This window comes from Pleurodeles waltl, chromosome 1_2 (assembly GCF_031143425.1).
Source record: "Pleurodeles waltl isolate 20211129_DDA chromosome 1_2, aPleWal1.hap1.20221129, whole genome shotgun sequence".
NCBI classification, from domain to species: domain Eukaryota; kingdom Metazoa; phylum Chordata; class Amphibia; order Caudata; family Salamandridae; genus Pleurodeles; species Pleurodeles waltl.
The window spans coordinates 706,964,093-706,989,910 of NC_090437.1; the positions used below are offsets into that span (position 1 = coordinate 706,964,093).

The window sequence follows — 25,818 nt, forward strand, 5'->3', positions numbered from 1 at the left end:
AAAAATCAATTGAATAGATCTCACTGCCCATAAGTAGTACAAGTGCAATCTGTGTAAGAGGTCATAATCACTTAGGGAATATTAGTATAATTGTGATGATCCAAGTTCAGAGAGATTGTTTGAGTGGCGCATTATATATAACAAGTCAATGTGCAAGCAAGGAACACAATTAGCAAAGTATTCACTCCAAGTCATATTAAGTACTATAAAGAGATTCTAACAAGGCTGTACAAATCTCTTGAGTTGGTGCAATCACTCACGATCAATGTTATGGGGTAAATCCTGGGACAGTGAAATACTTCCAGGACAAGAAATCATCAAACTAAGAAGTGGGCGTTGTGGTTCGAAGCCATTTTTATTTTCTTCAAAAGAGCAATATGTCCTACATCAGTTTCGACCACCTAAGGAGAAGGCACAGGGGCAGCCATGTTGGAGATGAAATATCTAGGACCTTAGTCCTATTTTAGTCCCCACTAGCCTGAAATAGAAGAGCCGTGGAATGACCATCAGCATTGCAACAGCTAATGCATTATGAAATCGGAAAACAATATTGTCGTCCACCTTAGCGGAAGGCACAGGGGTAGCCATGTTGGGGATGAAATGTCTAGGACCTTATTCCTATTTTAATCACAACTAGTCTGAAATAGGAGAGCTGTGGAACGCCCGTCAGCAGTGCAGCAGCAAATACATTACAAAATCGGAAACCAATATCATCGTAAAACAACAACGTGATTCCTAACACAGATAATACTTTAGTAAAGAAAGTAAAAATAGGCTGTTTACAAGAACGGGCAGTATAAACCAGACGGATATTGACACTTGCCCAAATATTAGGAAATTAATCAAGGAGGTTACGAGGAGGGTGCGGCAATCTTAGAATGAATAACGAACGTCCAAATAGGTTGAATAATAGGGATAACCGCTATGCTGAAGATAATATATGACATATAAGACAATTTAACAATTGTGGAAAAAACTGTCAGAAATTCCAAATTTGAAGGAAAAATGAATAAAGATTGATAATATCCAAATTGTTCTAGTCCAACTACTGGATTAATGCTTGTCCTACTGCTTCAAAATTCATAGATCCTCATGCTCCATTATTCATAAATTGCTAAACAAATTGGAAATATTAGGTTGAGTGTAAAGGGAAGATGTGTTATAATTCTATACTGAACCTTAGGAATAGTGAACCTAAGAAAATAGTGAACCTAAAAAAATAATATTAATAGGCCTAATAAAATAGTGAATAAATAGATAAGTACGGTGATCCAAGTATGGCCCCTTACTATTACCTCTGTTATACTCTAATAGTGTTATAACCAATGAAATATTGAACAACATATATCATAACAGATCAGATGATATAATTTACATATTCATTGGTAACCAAAGTAGCCAATAGTGCCATTCTGCCTCTTTGTTTAGTCCATGTTGGACAGTGTCAAAGCGAACAATAAGTGAACTTTCTTTCTGATATCATTTCAGTTCTAAATTTCCTCCTCGGGGATGATGTTTTATTTGAACTAAACCACAAAAAGAAAAGGACCTGGAATGTGGATGGCATGATACAAAATGTTCAACCAACGGAAAATGTGTGTCATCTCTTTGTATATTACGAAAATGTTCCTGAATCCTTTGTTTGGGGGGGTCTAATCTTGCTCCCAATATAATGTCTTTCACAAGGGCAAATAACAAGATATACTACATTAGTACTGTCACAGTTAATGAAATCCCTTATTGTAAGGGCATGACCATTGATGTTAATTGTTTTAGTTTTAGACAAACCAAGTTTGCAAATGGAACAGTTGGCACAGGTATAGAAGCCAGAAGCCGGTTAAAGAAAACGTTGCACATTTTTTTTATCATTAAGAAACGACGGGCAGAGTTTGTCCCTTAGGTTCGGTGCCCTTTTATAGCATATTTGTGGAAAAGGTGATATGTTCCCAGAGATTGATGGATTAGCAGTAACCAAAGACCAATGTTTTTGTAATAATTTGCGAACATACTGATGGCCATTACTAAATTTGGTGATAATGCGAATTGGTGATTTAACTTCACAGGACTTGGTGTTATACAAGATACTTTGTGATCTGTATTTCCAAAATGCGTTTGTGTATGATTAAGCTGTGATGGTTGATAGCCCTGCTTAATTAGTCTTTGTGAAATCTCCAGTGCTTGTTGTACAAATTCCTCTTTTTTGCTGCAATTTTGTCGATCCCGTCTGAATTCTCCAGAAGGAATATTGGTTATTATATTGTGAGGGTGACAAATTGATGCATGGAGAATGGAATTGGCAGCTGTTTCTTTTTGATGAAGACGGCTGTGCAGTTTATTGTCTTCAATATACAATGTCAGATCTAAAAATTCAAGAGTTTTGCGAGAAATTTGAAAAGTAACTTCAATGTTCCAACGATTGGGTGTGAGCGTCTTCAGAAAATGTCATAGGTGTTTCTCCTGGCCCTGCCAAATCAATAGAATATCATCTGTATACCGACCCCAGAAGATGATGTTATTGGTCAGATTGTCCGTCTTGTCACTCCACAACCAATGTCTTTCCACCTCTCCCATTAAGATACAGGCGTACGGTGGAGCAATGCGAGCTCCCATTGCAGTACCTTGTAGTTGGAGATAATATTCACTTTTAAACAAAAAGAAATAATTTTTGAGACAAAAGGTGAGCATTTCAAGGATCATATTGTTTCGGTCAAGAAAGTGTACTGAATGAGTAGATAAACATTTGTGGACCACTTCAGTACCATCTTCATGTTTGATTGAGGTTTATAAACTAACCACATCAATTGTCACTAATAAATAATCCATCTGCTAGTCAATATTCTGTAATTTTTGAAGTATGTCTTTTGTGTCTTGAATGAAAGATGGTAGATTTTGCATAAAAGTTTGTAATTCAAGATCAATAAAGTTGCCTAAGTTGGAACAGATTGAATTAATGCCAGCAATAATAGGTCGACCCTTAGGAGGAAAACCGCTCTAATGAACTTTGGGCAACAAATACAATTTTGGAGGAGTCGGGTGGTTAATAAATAAATAAGTCTTTTCTTTCAGCGTGAATAGCTCCTTGAAATACCAAAGGTCCAAAAGTTCTTTAAATTTATTTTGGACTTTCTGGGTTGGATTGTTAGGCAATTTCACATAACAGGTACTGTCATTCAATTGTCGATATGCTTCCCCTACATAGTCTTCTTGATTAAGGATGACAATGTTACCTCCTTTGTCTGCCTCCTTGATAATGATTGACCTTTCATTTCGTGAGTCACATAAGGCTTGTCGTTGTGGATGGTTGGTATTCCTCAATAGATATTTTTTCTTGGCTGCATATTTCTTGAATTCTCGATCAAGGTCTTGCATCATAGACGTAAAGAAGAGGTCAATTGTGTTGCCAGCTGGTAATGTGAGTGTAAATGTTAATTTTATGGGTAAAGCTAGAGTTTTGGAATATGAGGTCTCGATCCCGAGTTCTAGTGCTGTTTCTGTGATGGGTTGGTCCTCTCTTTCCATTGTTAAGTATGTGAAAAGATTCTAAATCTTGTACATTTAGATTACTGATAAGAGGTTGAAATGTATCCTTGATATTCGGTAGTTCCCGAGTGGAAAAGAAAGTATTTAATTTCAATTTTCTACGTAATGAATTTAAATAAATCGATTTTAGTTTGGACCAAATCCCATTCAGCAGTTGGACTAAAGGAGAGTCCCTTAGACAATATTTGAATCTGGGGTCTAGAAAGTTTTTTGTTGGATAGATTTGAAATTAATTCTTCGTTCAGATTTTGTTCTTGGCCTCCTTGCTGCGGGCTCTTGTCTGTATACTCGAAGTACTGACTTCCTGAGTTGTAGAACTGGGTGGTCGTATGCGGTTGTCTTGTGCCGTACCTAAATGGTGTTGTCGTGCCTCCTCGTAAAAATGTACTCCAGGTCTCAAGGTGTTATGAGTATTGGATTGTATTACAGGTTCATTGACTGAATCCACATGAGACGGGGGTATTGTTTCAGAACAGCTAGGTGCCTCAGCTGTCAGTATATAAGTCTTGACATTGTCATAATTCTACCCAAAGGTATACACCCTACCCTGTTGATAATCAGTGAGGTCTCTTCTAAATTTCCTGTTTTGCGTTGAGTTATGTCTTCCTCATATTCATCTATCAATTTGTTGAGTATATCATAATTTATTTTGGTGATATTGCCCCAGTTAGCCTCTTCTATTCATTTGTTAAATGTATCAACTTCCTCTCAATAAGATTCATATTCCTCCTGTGCTATTTCCACCAGCATGCGTAGCATGTTGTTTGAGGCTGTGTGTAAGTTCACTTCTCACTGTTTCAGTCTTTCCTGGGATGTTGTCTCAATCGGTGGAAAGATAAGGATCCTAAGGCCTCTAGATATGAGATCATGTTCAATGTATTTTTTAAGGGAAGCGGCTTCCCACCATTTGGAGGTTTCCTTTTTCACTGCTTTTTCGAGTGCCTGAAAAGTATTTTTAGATGAAAAAGTATTATTCATATTATTGCGACTTGAGCTTGCACCCGTAGTGTCAAAGACTTGGTTCAGTATGCTGTCCCTTAGCTCACGACGTTTTCGATAATCTGCCATTATAATATTTCATGAAAAAGTTTAAGGGCTTATGAAGAGAGAATATATATTGCTAACTTATAAAAGTTCCAGCCTTGAGAAAGCCCCAGGTTTACATACCACTAGGGGGCGAAACACGTGTTGGCATCTGCTTACTACCAATGCACATCATATTGGCTTGTGGCCATCCATGTATTCTACAATAAATCACCCTTGGATCTTATGACAAAAAAATGAGTTCTGTTTCTTATCAATGTATATTTATTGGCTTCTGGGGATCTGTGCATCTCGGATCTACTAAATAAACTGGATTGTGAAAGTGAAGCTATGAACTAACCGATTACATGGGTTTAGCAATACCTTGTTACTGAAACTTATACTCCGAGGCTTATATAGGGGGTCCACACTTCATTGGTAACCCACATTCCACAAAAAGTAGGGCATTTAGGAAAAGAGCGCTGGACCCTCTTTTGAACTTTTATAAGTTAGCAAAAAATATGAGTATCTTGAACACAACAGTGATTGCACCAATCATAAAATATCTACTTGTCCAAGGGGTGGGATAGTTAAGAAAGCTACCTGTCCTGTAAAAAGGTCCACTTGTTTCTTTTGGTGCTATGTAGTTAGGTATCATATTATGACAGCATATTATTGCATCTGAGCTTTGATAATAACCTCTCTGATTCTGCCAAGGTTCACATTATATCAGAGTCTGGAGTCTAGCAAGGCTTTGATTTTGCCATATTTCCGCGAAACTACTTAGAGGGGTTCAAAGTTGGCTGGAAGTGCTAATTTAAGTGTTGTATAGCCCCTTTATAATGTGCACACCCATAACTAAACGTGCTTAAGAATATTACCAACTCTTTTCCAATGGCACTCCACACTGGAAAAGATTAGACATTTACTGCTGACAGTTGCAGGAGTAAAACCATTTTCCCAGCAAGAAGAAAGGGGGTGTAGGGAAAGGAAATGGAGACTTACTCAGCAGATTTTCACATGAGCAAATATGCATCTGTATGTTTGCTAATATGAAAATGGAATTCACAAAAGTTTGCTAGGAGTACGATTTCCAGGCCTACTTCTGTAAACGCTTGTGAACCCATGAAAGTCACAAATCTGGATGAATGCAAGGACCCATAGCCACAATTGAGTTTTGTGGCTTTATTTAATAACTGGGTTCCAAATTATTTTCATGTTTCACATAGTTTTGCCCATAATGGTTGTGCCCTGGTAATCAAGTATTAATCTTTTGTAAAAAAAAAAAAAAGAAATACCAGCATGCATCAAACACTTTTTACTAAATGATGCCTGAAAGAAATTGTTTTTAAAGTTGTGGAACAGTTTAGCTAAATGTTTTTTCAATCATACTTTAAGGCTTCTGTATGTATTTGCATAAACTGTTTGAAGTATTTTAGGTAGCCACAAATAGTTACATTTTGCAAACAGGCACGTTTTTATACCGGAACCGCTGTCAGTAATGGATGCTGAATTCAAGACATGTCCTTAGAGTCCTTGCCCTAATAATAAAGGCATTGCATTAGGACATCGTGAATATAGGTGTGAACAAATTATACAAATGGATACAAAGTTTGTTCTAGTGGCAAACCATGTAAAAACAGTCATGCAGGGTCCATGCAGCGATATTACCTTTTCCGGGGAGAAAGGTTAAAAGCTCCCGGAGTTTGGTGCAGGGATGCAAGCTGGAATCAGGAATTCAGGCTTTCTGCTATCCCAACACCAACATCTGCCAAGCCTGTCATAAGGTCTTAATTTGATTTTCATAGCATTCCTTTGAATTAATACATTGCATCTTGACTATGCTTGCGTGGCTTGATGCCCCCTCAAAGTCTGCGCATTCACCCTTAGGCAGCTTTTCAGTTTCACAAGCATTATATGGCATTCCTTTTCCAGCAAGCAGGTTAATGGTTTGCTAAGGTGTGCACTGCTGGTCAAAGATGATTATCAAATAACTAATAACTCCTTCATCCCCAAAAGCAATCTCACTCTGTTCTAAAACCAGGAACAGAGTGAAACTGGAAAATAAAATTTACTGAGGCATAAAACAAACATTGGCAGTGCCATTTGTTATGGATATTGCGTAGCAATGAGGTTTTTCAGGCTTAGTGAGACACAGAACAGGTCCCACATGGGTATCCAAACTGCATGTTGTTCTCCTTTTGAGAAAAAATTAAACACTAGCAGAAGCGGTGCAAGATTTTGTCACTGTATGTGCATTTCTGATTGGTTATGAAGGTTTATGTGATGTGTGTGTGTGTATGTGTGTGTTGTGTGAGTGATCATGTGGAGTGTGATGCTGAAGTGGTCGTATATGTGGGGTAGGCTAATGCTAAATGATGGTGTTTGATATGTGGGTAATGTGTGCAGAAGGACCAAGAGATCTAAAATTCTCAGCACAAAGTACAACACCACAACAACCTCCCCAAGTTCCGTTTCTTGTTCTAGAGACACACAACCTCACAATTGCAGGTAATGGTCATCAGTGTGACTGTGTGTTGCTGTGCCTCTCAGCCAACTGCCTGTCCTGCTGAATCCAGCCTAAGTGGCTTAAGGAGTCTGAGGCAGGAAGGACAGTTTCCATGCTTGTCTCAGGCAGAGGAAGGCCTCTGTCATGAAACCAAGGCAAAGATTTTAACACAGCCTCTCATCCTGGGGAATGTAGTGGCTGCTGTTAAAGCCCTCTTCCTGTATGAAGCAGAGCTACTAGTTACAATGTTCAGATCATCACTTCTATCTGTGCTCTACAGGGAGTCTTTGATATAAGACCACCATGGGAACATCGACTTGGTGAAGTAGCAGTCTCACAGGGAAAGTAATACACATTCTAAAAGCATCCCTGAGGCACACTCTAAAAGCATTCCTGAGAACTGTAATGTGGGACCAATTAGGACCATGTTGTCGTCATCCCTTTACAACATCCTGAAGCAGTCATTTGCATAAAGACATTTTTATCCCATGCTTTCATCGTCGTGCTCAGTGAAATCATGCAGTGCAATGGGTAATCTTTTTGCCTTAATGATGGCAGGAGTACCTGTTCGCTCATCTTTTCTGATATAGCTACCGTATATTTCTGTCCTAGAAGCTCTGAAAGACACTACATCAAGAGGTGTTCACCACTGAAGGTACAAGTGGAAGAAACCAGAGCCAGGTAAATGCAACATGATTTTGCTTTTGAAAGATAGTTTTGATTTGAAAAGATGGCTGTGTAATTATATTATGGAGCTGCAATGTATGGTCAAGCCCAATGCAACTTGCACAATGTGTAATAATCTTGTTAATTCATTACTGATAGCCTAAACATGTTTCATGAGAAAAGAATGCTTTTTTAAGGCATCATCATAAACTCGGATATTCAGCTACAAGGTTGGGGAAAGAGCTTAATGCTCCTGACTGCAGGACGATATACCTTGCTGTCCTCACTGTGGCTCAAGTAGAAGTTACAGAACCATAACAAAAGGAGATTGAAGTCTAAAGCTGCAAGGATCATTTCATGAGATTGGACCCAAACTTATGTTACTCTCTATATGAAAAAGGTCAGGATATATCTACATTATCAAAACTGCCCAGTCCAAATACCTGAGCTGATGAGGTGTATTAGATGCCCAGATTACTGGGTGGTAGAAGGTGGCGAGGGCATTATGGAGAAAATGGCTCGGGTACAAAGTGTTTTGTCGATTGAGGCCTGAACTCTGATTAACTTACTGGTCAATGAGGCCAATAGGCCGTCTGGCTTTCTCCCCCTTTCCATTAAGCTAACAGTAGGAATTCCAGGAGCCTGTGGGGATGCAATATCACTTATAGTGCAACGCATTGGGCTCACTAAGGGTGGTTTATAGTGGGAAGTACCCTTGGGGTGCCAGCCATCAGATGCACTTCCCCATCTGTAATTATTTTTTTCTTCCTTAAGTAGTGTATAATGATCTTGTAAAGCTTGTTATAGTGTATGTAGCTATACATTGGTTGGTGGGAATTGGCAGACACAGTAGGAATAGAGAACTAATGGATCTCTTCTGCATTAACAAACTCAATCCTCGTGACACTCGGGGAGGCCAGTAGCCACAGCATAGCATGTTTATCAATCCTACATATGACTATTAAACTGATATCTTTAAAAGTTAAGGGTCTCAACTCCACAAACAAACTAACGTCTGGCATTATCTGTGGGAAGGCTGCTATGATTTTATTTCCCTACAAGAGACTCACCTTCATAAAGAGGAAGAACTTTGCATGCATAATAAATCATACCCTTTAGTATTTTGCTCCTCGACCAGAACCAAGCACAATGGGGAGTAATTATTTTTTCGGCCTGCATTAGGCTTCTCCAAAAACCTGATAAATAAGGCAGTTAACTATAAAGCTCTTACGGTAGCCACATTATACGCCTCTAATTCAAATCAGGAAGCTTTCCTCATTTCATTTCTTAATACACTGGGTGACCTAGCTAGGTAAGATCTTATAATCACAGGTGATTTTTATTCAGTGTGGCATCCAACTTTGGATCGGTCTTGCGACCTTACCAATCACTCAGTGGCCTTTTCCAAGAAGCTAAAAATACATCAAGGGATATGGAACTGAGGAATCCCTGGCAAAAAAGGCACACAGACCAAATGGATTACACTCTTTTTCACATAAGCATAGGACATACTCTAGAATAGACTATGACGTAGAATAGACTGACCCTATCTTCCATTATATTCTCCCTGGACCACTTAGAGGACAATGGATATTTCCGCCAGTATTCCTTATAGTTTCAGTAATGAGGGCTGAGCTAAGAGTACAGAGCACCAAATCCTACCAAAACAATCACTCTCATGACACCAGCCCTGCCTGTAACTGTGATGCCTTTGGGTCTGTAATGAGAGGTAGGTGCATAGGAACATTAGCAAATATTAAGACACTGAGCCAAACAGAGCATCTACTATTGGAACAAAACATTGAAACAAAACTGAAAAAGATTATAAACAATACTCCACTTAACCATACTCATTAACTCAATTAAAGAGGTCACCCTGACAATGTAGAAATATCTTTATTATTCTAAAATAAGGAAAAGAATGCCCCACGCTGTGCGTCATACAGACCCATAGCACTTTTAAACCAAGATGCCAAATTATATACAAAAATTGGCAACCAAACTAGAGCTACTTATTCCACTATTAATCCATCCAGATCTGTCTGGATTCAACCAGGGCAGACAAATGCATGATAACATTAAGTGAATAATCCACCTCACAGAAAAAAGAAGATGGCCGTACCCACAGTGCTGTCCTCACTTGACTGAAAGAAACAAGAAGGTGGCCATACCTGCTGTTGTTGGCAGCATGTGACGCTGAGAGAGTTATTGACCAGTTAGACTGGTGCTTTGTTTTGAAGACCTTGCAGCAGTTTGGATTCAGCCCAGCTCACATTAAAATGGTGATGGAAGGCTATCCGTTCCCTACCTCAAGGGTTAACGTGAATAGAATATATTCACACCCAGTCTTCCTGAAGTGAGGCACCGACCTTGGGTGTGTTTTCTCTCCTTCTTACTTTTTGCACTCAGCACAGAACCATTGGCAGCCAAGATAAAAAAAGATAGCCTGAGCACATACCTTATTCCCAGGAAGAGCATAAAGTAATGCTTTTTGTGAATGCTATCCTTCTGTCCTCGAAGTCACCGGCTACATCATTACCACCATTGTAATGTCCACTGCAAGGATTTGAGGAAATGACAGGCATTAAAATAGAAAACTTCAAATCAGTGATCATTAATCTTATCTTTTGCCTGGACAAAGTTGCTATCCAAGTCGAAGACTCCTCTATTAGATAGTTAAGCAAATTAAATAAATACTTGGACATACATATCATGCCAAAAACCCTCTGATCTGTAACAGCTAACAAGCCACAGCTTTTAACAACTTTAAAGGATGATCTAAAAAGATGATCACCATGTTTTGTGTCTTGGTTAGGGAGAATAAATTACTGTGTTACCGCAGATTTTGCAGCTAGTCTAGGTGATACCAGTTCATATGAAAGGAGAATTCTTTCTTAAACTCACGACAGTGATACTACTCTTTGTTTGGCTGGACCTTAAAGTGAGACTGAGCCACAAACTATTGCGACTTCCCAAAGTGGCTGGAAGTTTAGCACACCCAGACTTTTAATTGTACTTTAAAGCAGTGCAGCGCTGGGTTATTGCAGACTGGTTACTCACTGACGAGAACTGGGAACAAATGGACACTTTGGTAGCTTGTAGATCAATATGGAATTTAGTTGGGAAGCCAAAAGCGGATACATTGGCACATACCTGAATCAGGACACCTTACACTGCTTGAGGGTTTGGGATCCACTCAGCAGACACATATAGGAACTTACCCTCATTCATAGCATACCCTCATACATACCAACCTCGCCTTTACCCCTGCTTTATATCTGGCTCCTTTTGATAGATGGGGAGTAGGGAATTCCGATGATCTTAAAGTTCTATTTCCATTTGTCTGGGCTTAGTCTCAGACCCACACTGGATGTTAAGCCATGCATTTGTTTCATAGATTTAAAATCTGGAGAGGGACTTATTTGTCTTGCTGTTCCAATAGTCCCAGGATAGTCTTGATCCATCGTTCACCAACTGACCCCAACTCTTTATGCCACTCTGTCTCAAAGGCTTCATGAGGTTGTTGACCAGACACCCTGGAGTCCCCAGGGAATCACATATTGGTGCCAATTTACTATAATAGCCTATACCCAAAAGTAATCTGATCTCGTACCACATTTTGGCTGCTGCCTGCAAGTATTTCAGCCTAACCTTTTTGAATTATTTAGGTGTCCCATATTTGTATAAAAAACCCTCTTCTGGCGAATCTGGTCACATCGTTCTGAACATTAACCCCACTTCTGTCTCATCTGGGCGAAGAAGCAGTACCATCAATTTCACAATCTAGCCTTTCATGGTTTGCAGATGCTATTTTCCCTAAATCCTGAGTAATCGTTAACCTTAAATATCTAATTTCCGCTACCTTTGTTATCCCACTAGTATTCTGGTTTCATGACATGATCTCTGTTTTTTTCTTTGTTAACCTTATACCCAGAGAGCCTACCTAAATTTCCCACATCTGTCATAAAATGTGTTAAAGCTGAAACAATATCTGAGGTGTAAACCATGAAATCATCTGTGTACAAGCCTGTCTTCCCAGAATAGACTCCTACTACTTATAGTTTTAATCCCTCATTTAACCTTAGACTTTGAGCAAATGGCTCTATAAAGAGATCAAAGAGGATAGGTGATAGGGGACAGCCTTGCCTAGCCCCTCTTTAAATTGTTACGGGTGCCGATAAACTATTATTCACCAAGATCCGAGCAATTGGGACTCTGTACATCTTGGATAATGTTTCTATTATGGCTTTACCCAACCTGAAATGGCCCAATGGGGCCATAGGATAACTTCAATTAACACGGTCAAATGCCTTAGCGGCATTAAAAGTCACTATTGACAGTGGGACTCCTGATGTTCCGACTAGATCTATTGAACCAATCAAAATGTGATTTAACTCCCTCATATTCCTCTTTGGAAGAAAAACCTTTTGGTCGTCGTGTATCAAGCTCCCCATTACTCTGTTCAATCAAGCTACGAGAATACTAGCAAAAATCCTCTAATCACAACTGAGTAGCGAATTTGGGTGAAAGGATTGACACTGCGTTGGGTTCTTGCCAGATTTTAAAATTAACAAGATTACTGGTTCATTCCAGGACTTGGGATTGGCTGACCTTCAATCAAGATGGAATTAAAAAGCTTTATACCCATACAGGAATAATCCCATTCGCAATTGCAGAATAAAGCTTGTTAGAGAGACCATCTGGACCTGCAGCCTTTCCTCTTTTCATCCTTCTAATTGTTACCAAAATTTCACTACCTGTAATCTCTTGACCCAAGAGTTGTTGTTGATGATCCCCGGAAAGCTTGGGGAGATGCTTTTCCAAGAGCTAACTATCTATAAGCTCCCTTCCTACACTTAAAGTTTCTGTATAGAGTTCCTGATTTTGTTTTATTAAAGACAACCTTAATTCTGCTGTTTTCTTCACTCATCGTCTTTGCATCATCCTCCATGATCCTCTTAATCCCTTCGCTGCCAGGCCTTTTCCCCCTACTGTGGCAAGCCTTTTTTTGGCTATTTGGGGTAGTACGCGCTTAGGCCCTCATAAAGTTTTGTCCACATCTGCTGTCCACGCCAAATTTGCGTCCTTTTTTCCAACATCGTAGGGATTCCAAACGTACCCAGAGTTTGTGGGTTCCCTGGGAGGAGGCCAAGAAATTAGCCAAAATATAGGTAACATTTAGTTTTTTTCAGAAAAATAGGGAAAAAAGGCTGCAGAAGAAAGCATGTGTTTTACTCCCTGAAAATAGCATCAACAAACGGTTTGCAGTGCTAAAATCACCATCTTCTCAGCTTTCAGGAGGAGACAGACTTGAATCAGAAAACCACATTTTCCAACACAATTTTGGCATTTTACTGGGACATACCACATTTTTACTATTTTTGGTGCTTTCAGCCTCCTTCCAGTTAGACAGCTAAACATTTCTGGAAAGTAGACAAAATTCTGAATTCAGCAAAGGGTCATTTGTGTAGATCCGTCAAGGATTTCCTACAGAAGGTAACAGCTAAAATACATGTCCAGCTATGGGAGATATTTGAAAGTAATATACCATTATGTCTGCTGGACTCTTCTGGGGATATATATGGGCTTGTAGGTTCATCAAGAACCCTAGGTACCAGAGCCAATAAATGAGCTGCACCTTGCAATGGGTTTTCATTGTATACCGAGTATACAGCAATTCATTTGGTGAAATATAAAGAGTGAAAAATTGGTATCAAGGAAACCTTTGTATTTCGAAAATGGGCAAAAGATAAGGTGTTGAGAAGCAGTGGTTATTTGCACATCTCTGAATTCCGGGGTATCCATACTAGCATGTGAATTACACGGCATTTCTCAAGTATCACTTCTTTTTTACACACTGTCTTACATTTGGAAGGAAAAAATATAGAGAAAGACAATAAGCAATACCACGTTTTCTTCTATTCTGTGTTCCCTCAAGTCTCCTGATAAAAATGGTACCTCACTTGTGGGTTGGTCTAGTGCCCACAACAGGAAACGCAACATGGACACATCACATTTTTACATTGAAATCAGGTTTGTTTTTTGGAAAGTGCCTAGTTGTGGATTTTGTCCTCTAGCTCTGCCGGCACCTAGGGACACCTACCAAACCTGTGCATTTTTGAAAACCTAACACTTAGGGGAATCCAGGATGGGGTGGCTTGTGGGGCTCTCACCAGGTTCTGTTACCCAGAATCTTTTGCAAACCTCAAAATGTGTCTAAAAACACTTTTTCCTCACATTTCAATGTTGCAAAGTTCAGGAATCTGAGGGGAGCCACAAACCTTCTTCTATCCAGCATTCTCTCAAGTCTCCCGATAAAAATGTTACCTCACTTGTGTGGGTAGGCCTAGTGCCCGCGACAGGAAATGCCCCAAAACACAACGTGGACACATCACATTTTCCCAAAGAAAACATGTTTTTTGCCAAGTGCCTAGCTGTGGATTTTGGCCTCTAGCTCAGCCGGCACCTAGGAAAACCTAGCAAACCTGTATATATTTGGAAACTAGACACCAAGGGGAATCCAGGCTGGAGTGACTTGTGGGGCTCCCGCCAGGTTCTATTACCTAGACTCCTTTGCAAACCTCTAAATTTGGTAAAGAAAACACTTTTTCCTCACATTTTGGTGATGGAAAGTTCTGTAATCTCAGGAAAGCCACAAACGTCATTCCATCCAGTGTTCCCCCAAGTCTCCCGATAAAAATTATACCTCACTTGTGTGGGTAGCCCAGGTGCCTGCAAAAGGGAAGAGCCAAAAACATGTAGAGATTTAGGGGATAGCACAGAGGTGATAAGCACAGTTTTTTATCATACATTTTTATGCTGACTCTGGTTTGGGGACCCACACAAGTGAAGTATCATTTTACTTGGGAGGCTGAGGGGAATGCTGGGTGGTAGGAAATTTGTGCTGGCGTGGTGATCTTACAAAGAAAAGTGAGGAAAATGTGATTTATTTTAAGCAAAGTTTGAGGTGTGCAAAGGAGTCTGGGCAAGAAAATGTTGGGGGATCCACGCAAGCCTCAGCTCCACGGACTCCAACGGGTGTCCAGTTTTCAAACTAATCTAGAGTTGGTACTTTTTCCCAAGAGAAGAAGCAAGCACACTACCAAGACTCTAACTTCTGTGATGATCCAAACACTACAATTGTGAAAAGAAGGGCACTTAGGTTATGTTAAAAAGACCCCTCACCCACCAACCTAGTTGGTGGCATGCTTCATCATTGGGGTCCCCCCCGAGACACCTAGCATGTCACGGGTGTGCTTTGATGCATGATTACAGTGGAGCAGGTTTTTTCATTTTTACCACACATACTGGTTGGATTTGGCACGAAGGTGAGTGATGGTTCAGTAGATCAAATTTTATTAACAGGAGATTTCACAAAAATGAAATGCACTGTTAATAATGGAAAGGGCAAAAAACTGAACCAATGACTCACAGCTCATGAGCTGTAAAGCCACGTCAAGGTACCAACCGCTTTACAGTACATTCACGCACCTTTCATATGTGACATGCACAAGACCATTCACGCTGCCAGCCGCGAGCCCAGCACATTACAACACTCACATCAACAGACAGCACAGACAGCGCCATTCAAGGACCCATCACTTTAATACGCCCACATGCCTGATATAGCAATCACACCAGCTGATGGGAGTCTGTGGACTGGCGGTTGGCTAGCAGTGTGTTGTAGTGGCCAACAGCAAGTCACTATTTACACCACCAGCCAAGAGCCACTCCACGCACACCGCCATCACTTTAATTTTAAACAACAGAGAAACCACTAACTAATTATAAATAAGTACAAAACTACAAACACAAAAGCTCTAACTAAATACATGACAGTAATGCCAACCGTGAAACTGAACTTATGAAAATATAAAACAGGTAGTTTACACTCATGGTAGTTCCCAATAATTCTTTTGGGTATGGTAAGTCCTAAAACAGCCATCCACACACAGCCCAGGCTTTAAAGGGCAATCAGGGCAGTACACAGGAGTCTCCCTCCGAATAGCTCTTAGGGCACAGACTCCACATTTCCTAGCGGGAAAGCCTTTTTTGGGTGTGGGAGGAATGTGCTCAGGAAAGTGGCAATCTTTCAATCTAGCGACATCCTTCAGCACTGCTTCTCTAGGAACTCTTGCCTGTTCCACCACAACACGACTCGCTATGACAGACTCCTGAAATTTCACAAATGTCATCCTTGACTCTGGAGAACTGTTCTTGAACACAACAAAAGCATTAAAAGTTGCCAAATGGAAAATATGAATTGCTAACTTCTTATACCAAACGTAAGCCTTACGAACAGCATTATAAGGTTCCAACCTCTGATCTACTCTGTCTACACCATCCATGTGCCTATTGTAGTCTAAAATGCATGCATGTTTGTGCACTTCAGCAACCTACCCCAAATAGTCACAGGGGAAGTATGCTCATCATGGATGGTAGTCAGCATGTACACATCCCTCCTATCTGCAAATTTCACAGCTAGCAGCTCCTCATTACACAAGGCACTGCACTGTCCCCTCTCAAGTTTTGGATAGCCTTTACGGTTAGAGCAGATTGTGCCACAAGCAACAGTGTCCACTCTGAACAATTCCTTGAACAAGTGCACTCCAGCGTAAAAATTATCTAGGTACAAATGGTGACCTTTGTTAAACAGTTGTCTTCCAAGGTCCCACACAATTTTCTCACTAACTCCAAAAGTGGGTGGACAACCAGAGGGGTCAATACTGGAATCCCTACCAGTGTAGACACGGAAATTATACTGTACTACTATCAGACAGCGTATACATTTAAATTCCATACCGTGCCCTCTTGCTACAATTGTACTGCCTAAAAACTAAACGACCCTTGCACTGGACCAAAGACTCGTCCCCAGCTACTCCTTTCCCTGGAACATGGACCTTTGAAAAACGATCTACAAAATGATCAAAGCCAGGTTTAATCTTAAAAAGACAGTCAGAATCAGGGTGATATCGTGGCAAGGCTAAAGCATTATCAACAAAATGCAGTATCCGAAGAAGAAGCGCGTACCGGTTACGACTCATGGTTGCAGGAAATATAGCAGTTGCCATTGAGGGACTAGTAGACCAATGTGAAGACAGTGACGGCTCCCTTATCAGTCCTGTCAAAAAAGCTCTTCCAGATTTATGTGAATCCACCGGCTAGTACTAGCGTGTGGCCTAAGTCTGGCAGCGTTGTCCCTCTGCTTCCCACACAAATTAGTCTGCTCATTATTCTCTTCCAAAACATCGTCCATAAACAACTCAAAGAAATTGACAGGCAAAAAGTTTTCTGTATTCACTCTACACCCCGGGAGACCAGTAAAGGCAGGCAACTCTGGCTGATCCATGTTTGGGGCAACCGAAAGTTCAGTTCTTCCAATGGGAAACCTTTCAGCCCCAGGGTGCTGCACTATTGTCACATCAGTGTCCTCCTCTAAAACAGGCCCTTCATCTGCACTCAGAGTGGCTTCCTCATCAGAAGGTTCCTCTTGGACAAAAAAATTAACTGCCAGAATCATACACTTCCTCCTCTGCCTCAGACGCAGAGTCAGTCACATAATCATGATCAAAAGACAACTGAAAAAGTATACCAACAACCTGTTGAATGGCCCCACTGCGGCTAGCCATGAACCTTCCTATGAAAAGTAACTGGACAAATGCACGAGCAACAACCAGCACTGCGCAAGATAAGTAATAAACAAAGTGTGACTTTATCAAAAAGAGTTACAAACTCAAAAACTATACCACTCACTTGCCTGAAAAAGCTAGACTACTAGCAACTACTCTGCACAGCCACAGCAATCACCAATGATATCCCACTAAAAAGAAAAAAGAAAAGAAAATTACACAGAAAACAACGCAAATATCATTGTGCACTAATCTAAGGACAATTTCACACACAATCCCCCATTTAGTACACCACATACAAAATGTCATTTAAGCATGGCAAAAATACTAATTTGGAGTAAATAGTTTTTTCTTACCTAAAACATGCAACTACCCAAACTGCTGGTCGACCACTGCCAAAACCACAGGGGAGCAGATTAAGCAAAAGCTTTGAACTAGAACAAAAAGCAGAAATAAAACATTATAATCACAAATGGAAATACTTTGCCTGTTGGCAAACACCTCGCCACCAAACATTTAGAAATTTCCCCTGGTGTCTAGTGGTTTCTCCCCCCCTTAGGGACAGATGGGCCTAAATATAATAGGCCAATCTGCCCCCAAGGGGAGCTGAAATGGCCAACAGTCTTGTGCCCCCTTTGGGGGGGGGGGTGACCCTTGCCCAAGGGGCCGCCCCCCACACAAAAACAACAGAAACAAAAACAATCCCTGGCTCCTTAGTGGCTTCTGGCCCACTTGGGGGCAGATGGGCCTAAAACAAATTGGCCAAAAATTGTGTTCCCCCTTTGGGGAGTTACCCTTGCCTAAGGGGCCACCCCCCCACAAGAAAATCCAAAAGGAATAAATCCCCAGCGCCTTAGTGGCTTCTGCCCCCCTTGGGGCCAGATGGGCCTAAAAATAATAGGCTGATCTGCCCCCAGGAGAGGAAGAAATGGCCAACAGGCATGTGCCCCCTTTGAGGGGGTGACCCTTGCCCAAAGGGCCATCCCCACACAAAAACAACAGAAACAAAAACAATCCCTGGCTCCTTAGTGGCTTCTGGCCCACTTGGGGGCAGATGAGCCTAAAAACAATTGGCCAAAAATTGTGTACCCCCTTTGGGCGGTGACACTTGTCCAAGGGGCCACCCCTCCCCCCCACACAAAAAAAACCCAAAAGGAATAAATCCCTGGCAGCTTAGTGGTTTCTGCCCCCTAACAATAATAGTGTGATCTGCCCCCAAGGGAGGCAGAACTGGCCAATAGTCATGTGCCCCCTTTGAGGGGTAAACCCTTCCCCAAGGGGCCACCCACACACTCACAAAAAACCAAAAGGAATAAATCCCTGGAGCCTTAGTGGCTTCTGCAGATGGGGCTAAAAATAATAGGCTAATCTGTCCCCAGGGGAGGCAGAAATGGCCAACAGTCATGTGCCCACTTTGAGGGGGTGACCCTAGCCCAAGGGGCCACCCCCACACAGAAAGAAATATATATATTCCCTGGTGTCTATGTGGCTTCTGCTTCCCTTGGGGGAAGAACAGTCTAAAAATAATAGGCCAATCTGGCCCCAAGGGGGGCAGAAACGGCAACAGATATATTGGCCCCCAAAGGGGAGCAACCCTTGCCCAAGGGGCTGCCCCCCCACAAAAAAGGAAATAAAACAAAAAGAATCCCTGGTGCCTTAGTGCCTTCTGCCCCCCTTGGGGGCAGGGGGCAGAAATGGCCAACCGTCCTGGGCCCCCTTTGGAGGGCAACTCCTGCCCAAGGGGTCGCCCCCCCCACACAAAAAAAACAAAAGTCTGGTGTCACCATGGAATCTGCCCCATCAGCCTATAAATAATAGGCTGATCTGACCCCAAGGGGAGCAGAAATGGCATAAAACATATTGTCCCCCAAAGTGGAGTGACCCTTGCCCAAGGGGCCGCTCCCCTCAACACAAAACTGCCAAAAAACGAATCCCTGGTGTCTAGTGGGCATTCCAGCTGCCCAATCGCGGTGTGATCGGGAAGCAGGAATGCTGAAAGAGACATTGAGGTAAAGGAAAACACTTTCCTTTCCCTCAAGGCCTCTTTTAGAGGAGAGACTCACCTCTTTCCTCCTGGGTGTGCTGGAAGCAAATGGCTTCCAACGAGACTGGCGCCCTCTAATAATGTTAGTGCGCAATCGCGTCAGTAGATGGAGGGGGGCTCAGGTGGTAGGGGAAGTGATTCACCTACCATCACTGCCCAGGAGGGTGGGTGCGAGGCCCAGACAGGGAGCGCTAACCAGGTGTAATGGTTACGTCTGTGGCACCCCAGCGCTGCGCCACCGGACGTAACCATAATTCTCATTTCTATCTAACTTTGTTTTCCAAGCTAACAATTTTCCATAGCAGTATAATGTCTCTGGCTCTGCTAGTTTCCCATTGCTGTTGAACCTTCTCCTCTATTTTGATCCTAAACTTCAATTGCAGGTCTTCAAGAACTTCTAACCTCTTTTTTTCCTCTTCCCCGCGCATTGAGTTGGCCTTTAGAATTTCCTCTGATTTTACAATCTCCTCCTCTAGTTGCAAGAGCTGCGCTTTCTCTTCCCTCATCCAATTTACTGATAGACTTCTAAGAGTTCCCCTTACCCAGGCCTTACAGGTATACCAAACTATATGTATAGGTGCAGATGAAATGTTCCAGGAAAATAACTCATCTGTGCTATGCTTCCCCTCAGCGACTATCTCAGACTGTATCAAAATCCTCCTATTGACTGTCCTCTGCCAAATGCCGTGACAATCCTACAATTCTCTTTTTTAAGATACTGCGGCGTGATCTGACATGTGAATGGGAAGATGTTCTATTTCAACTACCTTTTCCACTTCCTTGTTATCTATTAAAAGAATAGTCCAATTTGGAACATTGCCCATTCTCTTTTCTGTGAAAGGTATAATCTCTGCACTTGCCTCTGACTTTATACCACACTTCGCAGATGTTAACATTTTCTACCATTGCCGATAAATACTTCCTCATTTTTGGGGAAATACTCTGAATCCGAACTGAAGACCTGTCAAAGTTACTATCCAACAGGATATTAAAGTCCCCACCTAAAATAATGGGGGCCCCAAAATCCACTAAATTATCAAAAAGTTGGGTCAAGGGATTAACATCGTCAATATTCGGGCTGCAGTAGCTCGTTAAGGTGTAGAAGTTTTGCTATGTCTTTATCTCAGCAATTATCCAGCATCCTCCCTCGTCAGCTCTATACTGAATTAGCTCCACACCAGACTTTACCTTAATTTTTATAGCTTTACCTTTGATGCAGTAGGACTGGTCTGTAGTTATCATATTCTCGACCAATCTTTGTTTTACACTCCAGTCTTAAAAGATGGGTTTCCTGAAACAAGGCGATCTGGGGTTTCTTCTCTTTTAGATATTGTAGGATAAGATGCTGCCTCTTCTTCAACCGTAAGCCATTTATGTTCCAACAGATAATAGGCAGGACCTTCGTGGTTCTTGTCTCCTCATTCTCTCATCTTTTTCTTTTGGTATTCTATTTCTTTCAATTCACTCTCTCTTACTCTCCAGCAACCAGTGGAGAGACACCTCGGTTGTGCAAGTAGTTGTGCAATTTATTCAGACTGAGATGAAGTGTTTCATTGCTGAAAATGGAAGGTGGTTGGAACAGAAACTGATGGACAGAGTGTGAGAGGCAGCACGGTGGTGGAAAATGGGCACACGTGCAAAGACTGATGATGAACTTTCAGTGTAATGGAATGCCAAGCCTTGGTTCAATCTTTTCCAACTGAGAACGCCTGAATTCTATTAGATGGAACTTCGTAATGTTTTCCTCTGAGAAATTCAGGAAAATAGTAAATACGCAGCCAAATGAATTATTTTGTTATATAATTTTCATATAAATAAAATAACAATCAAGAGTTTCTGAAGGGACACTGACGCAATAGTAAAATATCTTTATGGTGTGCCATACAGTCTATACCCTGTCTAGCGGTGTTACTTTCCCATGTTAACTTGTAAAGACATGATGGCAAAAAGCGGATTTTTTCAGCATAATTTGCATACAGATCTGCTAAAGAGCTGTTTCTTTTGTAGGTACCTCAAACAGTCTAGTTAAGTAATGTCACATTGCCTATCATTTTTCAAATATATCTAACAACTTTTTTCACTTTGTTATTCATGTAGATTCTAAGGTGTACGTTGTGACAGAGTATCTACTTGGAAGAGGAAGAATAGCAAAATCAAACGTTATACAAATCTCACAGTCAAAGGCCATAGACAGAAGAGCTATCCTGCTGGCTCATAGACTAAAGCGATTCCTAAATAATTTTAAGTATACAGGATCAGGCAGCATATTAATAAACCTGCGTTACATGCTCATGTCTGATAGAGCAGTAGCAATAACATCATAGAAAGCTTTATCACTAAATTATGCAATGCCTCTAAACAGGTAATTAAAAGTTTACCATAAATGGCCACTATACGTCAGTGATGTGTGCCACTATGGCAGAACCCTTCTTATGCGACCAATATCCACAATTTTATTCTGAACATCCTCAGTCTAGAATGTCTAAGATTGATCAGTATTATGCTAGGGAATGCCAGAGCGTTGTTGAGAATTTCCATGGTATGGCAGGGATAAGCCACATTTATGCCACAGTTAGTCAGAATGCCCTCAATTAATTCCATAGTAGCAAGGATAAACAATTAATATTGCAAGGGTAGACCGTATTCCACCACGAATGCCCCCAATAGGTAAATCTCGGACCACTATTATAGCAGGTATTACCAAAAGATTGTCACAAGTGCCCAAATATACCAAGGATGGACAAAATTTCACCATCAATGCCCTCAGTGTGCCAAAGGTGGGGCCCTATTTTGCCTTGGATGGGCAGAATGTCACCATTAGTGACCACAGTATGTCAGGGATGGGTCCGATTGTGGGATTTCAGCCAGAATGTGACTGTGAATGCCAGTGATAAGACATAGAGGAAGCAGTGTAGCAAAACCAAGCGTTATTCTGCTGAACGTCAACAAATGGTAGACCACAGTAATATTTCCTCCTTTACATATGTTTATCCTGTATGAGGTTCTATATCCACATTTGGGCGTAGTGTTTCTCCCCCCCTATTAATGCTTAGTAACATGCATATTTTGTGATGAAAAATAGGAAAGGAATTCTGAGGTATACTTCAGAAATGTGCCCGTCAATTGTATAAAATAGTTGAAGCTTTTGGAGTATACTAGCAGGCGTAACCTAATACAAGTCAAGCACCCATTAGAATGGCCCAGTATTTGCATAAGCCCTCCCTTTTATTATAATAATCAAGATCAATGTACAGATGCTGCAGAAACTTGACATATTTATAATACATCAAATGTCACACTGGATTTTGAGTTTTTGGCAGAAACAAATTGGCCGGCCCTTGTCAAGTGTCAAGTATTGTGAGGTAGAGCCACACATCTGAGTGCTGGTCCACACCTTCCCACACTAACATGTAACGTCATGCATATTTAAAATTCTCTCTGAGGACATTGCTTGATGTGCTACAATTCTGTCTCAGCTGTGCACTTAGAGAGGCTTCTCCGCAGTGTGCTCCATGAACAATGTAAGCCAGGCCCAGAGTAACAAAGAAGTGACTGGTTGTCATGGATGCTAATCATCTCAGCCTGGGTCTGGCTTGTTTACTTTATAGCTTTCTCCCTTTTCCTTAGTTACAACATATCCGGCCCATGCCCTGCGTTAATGCCAGCTACAGGAGGTGCTTGTGTTTGCACCGTCTCATGTTTTAGTGTGAAAACTGCAACTGCATTGATTTTAAACCCTTTCTTTTGCGCCTGTGAAACAAGCAGCTCTGGATCTATGCTTATAGCTCCCTTTCTGGTGATTAAAATGGAAATATCAAAGTGTTGGTCCTATCTGAGAATTTGTTTCCTACTCAAAAACAAAATGCCCCATACTTTCACTCATGGCACAGATTGAGTTTTGTGTTTTCTTGCCTTTAATAGGAGAGTTTAGATTTGGCAAGCTAGGTGCATGTTTTTTGTTCTTTATTTGCATGTGCCAGATGCCTCACCAGATAACCTGTGCAACTTGGTTGCAAAAAAGACTCCCATTTCTTTACTGGTACAGAACAGGTGGGTAGAAAAGATGCAATGTATGGTGGGGCTAATGCAAGTATTTACAGTATTCAGAGGTTGCTGGAGCCAGAGGGGGCTATAAAAAACAGGCACTTGTTGACCTTGCTAAAAAGTGATGCACTTTGTAAGTCTTTATTACTACTTAAAATAAACCTTTTTAGGAACCTTAGTATTATGAAAGACTGATGAAAAAATAATCACATTCTCCAATTATGCTTTGCTGTTTGCATGCAGCTCCTTGATGCCAGTTTGTAAGTGAGTTATATTAGAATGAGTATATCTTGTGACCTGCAGATAACACATCTCTGTAGCAAAAGCAATAACCCACCGAGCTGTGTACCTAAAAGACAAATCAGTGATCTGAATTGTAGGAGAATGTCTCTTTTTGTATGGTCACCCCCATTTTTTCTGGGCTGATACTGCTGGTTATTTTCCACTGGGACACTGCCAACCAGGCCCCACTGCATGTGCTTCAACCCCTAAAACATGTCGAAGTTGGTTACACTGCTGATTACCAGGGGCGGCTCCTCCATGAGGGCGGAGGAGCGTCGCCCCCCCCACCCCCACCAGCAGCAGCTGCAAAACCTTTATAAGGAAACAATAATAAACTGTGTTTATTATTGTTTCCTTATAGAGGGGTGGGGCCACGGGGGTGACGAGTGTGAGGGGGAGTGCAGAGCACTCCCCCTCAGTGCACATGTTTGTTCGGGCCGGTCAAACACACATGCACACAGTTGCTGGGCTGGAGAGTGCCTGCACAGGCTCCCAGTCTGCTTGGGAGCCCCCTGGCTGGGTGCTCCCAGCCAATCCTGACGCTGCTTTGAGAAGCGTCAGGATTGGGTAAAGGGCAGCCGGTGACTGTTAGCAGAGGAGCGGGACGCTGTGCGGTGCGCGCAGCTTTAAGGAAAGTTTATTTTCTTTGTTAAAAATGTTAATAATATCCCCCCTTGTTTACTCCCCCCTGCGTGCGTGCCGCCCCGCCCCCTCTAACACCACAAGCCACCACTGCTGATTACCTAAAAGTCCTTAGTATATGTTACAAAAGTGTACACAGGGCCTATAAGTTAAATGTCACTAGTGGACATTGGGACATATTGTGCCACCACTAAATTGCCAATGCAAAGCATGTCTCCAGAACTGCCTCTACAGGCTGGGTAGGTGGTTTTAAAACTGGCAATTCGACCTGGCAAAATAAACCTTTTGCCAGGCCTAACCCTTCCTTTTTAAATCTCCACAGTCAGTTTTCACTGTGGTAAGGCCTTCTTTCCCATTGGAAAACATTAGATTACATTATAACACCTAATAATGCTTAACTTTTGGAATAGCTAGGAAAATGTTTCAAGTACTCATTTTAATGGTAATTTACAATCCAATTTAATGATAGAGCCAGATTTAAGATAGCTATTTTGAAAATTACACTTTTAGAAATTTCTCATTTTACGGTCTGAGCCAAATGTGCCTTTCTGCCAGTATTCATTGTCACCTGACTGTTGATGGCTCCCCGGGGATAAAATGTGTATTGTTCCCACACAGTGGAAAAAGAGATTGGGTGTAGGGAGATAGGTATTTTCCCTGACAGGATGACCATTCTGTGCCAGGAACCTAATTAACTTCAAACGGTGCGTAACTTGTCACAGTAGATGTAGCTCACACCTGGACCTGCCCCCTCTATTGTCCTGCTAGACAGCCAGGCACTAACCTCATTGGTAGAAGGGAGGTCCCCAGAACCAGTTTTGAGTGACCAGAAGCGAGGGTTTGGCCATTTTCATAGCCATAGCTCTGAGTGGGCATAGGAAGCTCTGCACAGGGCAGAACGTTTTTGCCACCTTGGGTTTAGGTAGAGAGCGGCACTGTGGGATAGTTTACAGTAAAACACAAAGTAAGTGCTGCAAAAGTGGGTAGGGCCACCCCTAGGACGTTTTACCCTGTGGGTAGGGAGTGGCCAGGAGTTTCCAGCATCCACAGGCTGGCAGTTGGCATAAACCTTCTTTAGAACACCTTTAAACTTGTGGAAGACAGAAGGACCGCACCTGCTGTTGTGACCGGTGAGGAGACCGCCAACGGGTGGACTTGCTCTCACTTGTACTCAGGACTGAGAAGTGAACTCAAAGTGTTAATTGGCTGATCTCCTGTTAAGCTACAGGGACACAAAAACTGCAAGAAGCACGTTCTTCTGAAGAGTGCAGCTGAGCAGATCGAACTGGACATGTCCTGGAACCTGTTGATGGCTTCTATTGGAGTGAGTCCTGGTTCCTAAATGGTGTCCATAAGATCCCTTAGGTCCTTTAAATAAGTGTCAGAGTGTCCTAAAATCTGGGACTTAAAACCTTTTTCAGAAATTTGTGCCTGGTGAA

The 25,818-nt window shown here is 41.6% G+C and overlaps 1 protein-coding gene across 6 annotated transcripts in view; it reads left to right on the forward strand.

Annotated features, from left to right (window-relative positions):
• The window catches only part of TLR2 (toll like receptor 2), a 321,825-nt gene that overhangs the window by 17,302 nt on the left and 278,705 nt on the right, over positions 1-25,818 (forward strand). For 3 of the 6 annotated variants that reach the window (XR_011205421.1, XM_069242846.1, XM_069242872.1), the window contains exon 2: positions 7,685-7,753. The exons of 2 other annotated variants lie outside the window; for them this stretch is intronic. The gene's annotated coding sequence lies outside the window, so the exon portion shown is untranslated. The remainder of the gene's footprint in view (positions 1-7,684; positions 7,754-25,818) is intronic. One more of the 6 variants, XM_069242854.1, reaches the window with a different exon arrangement.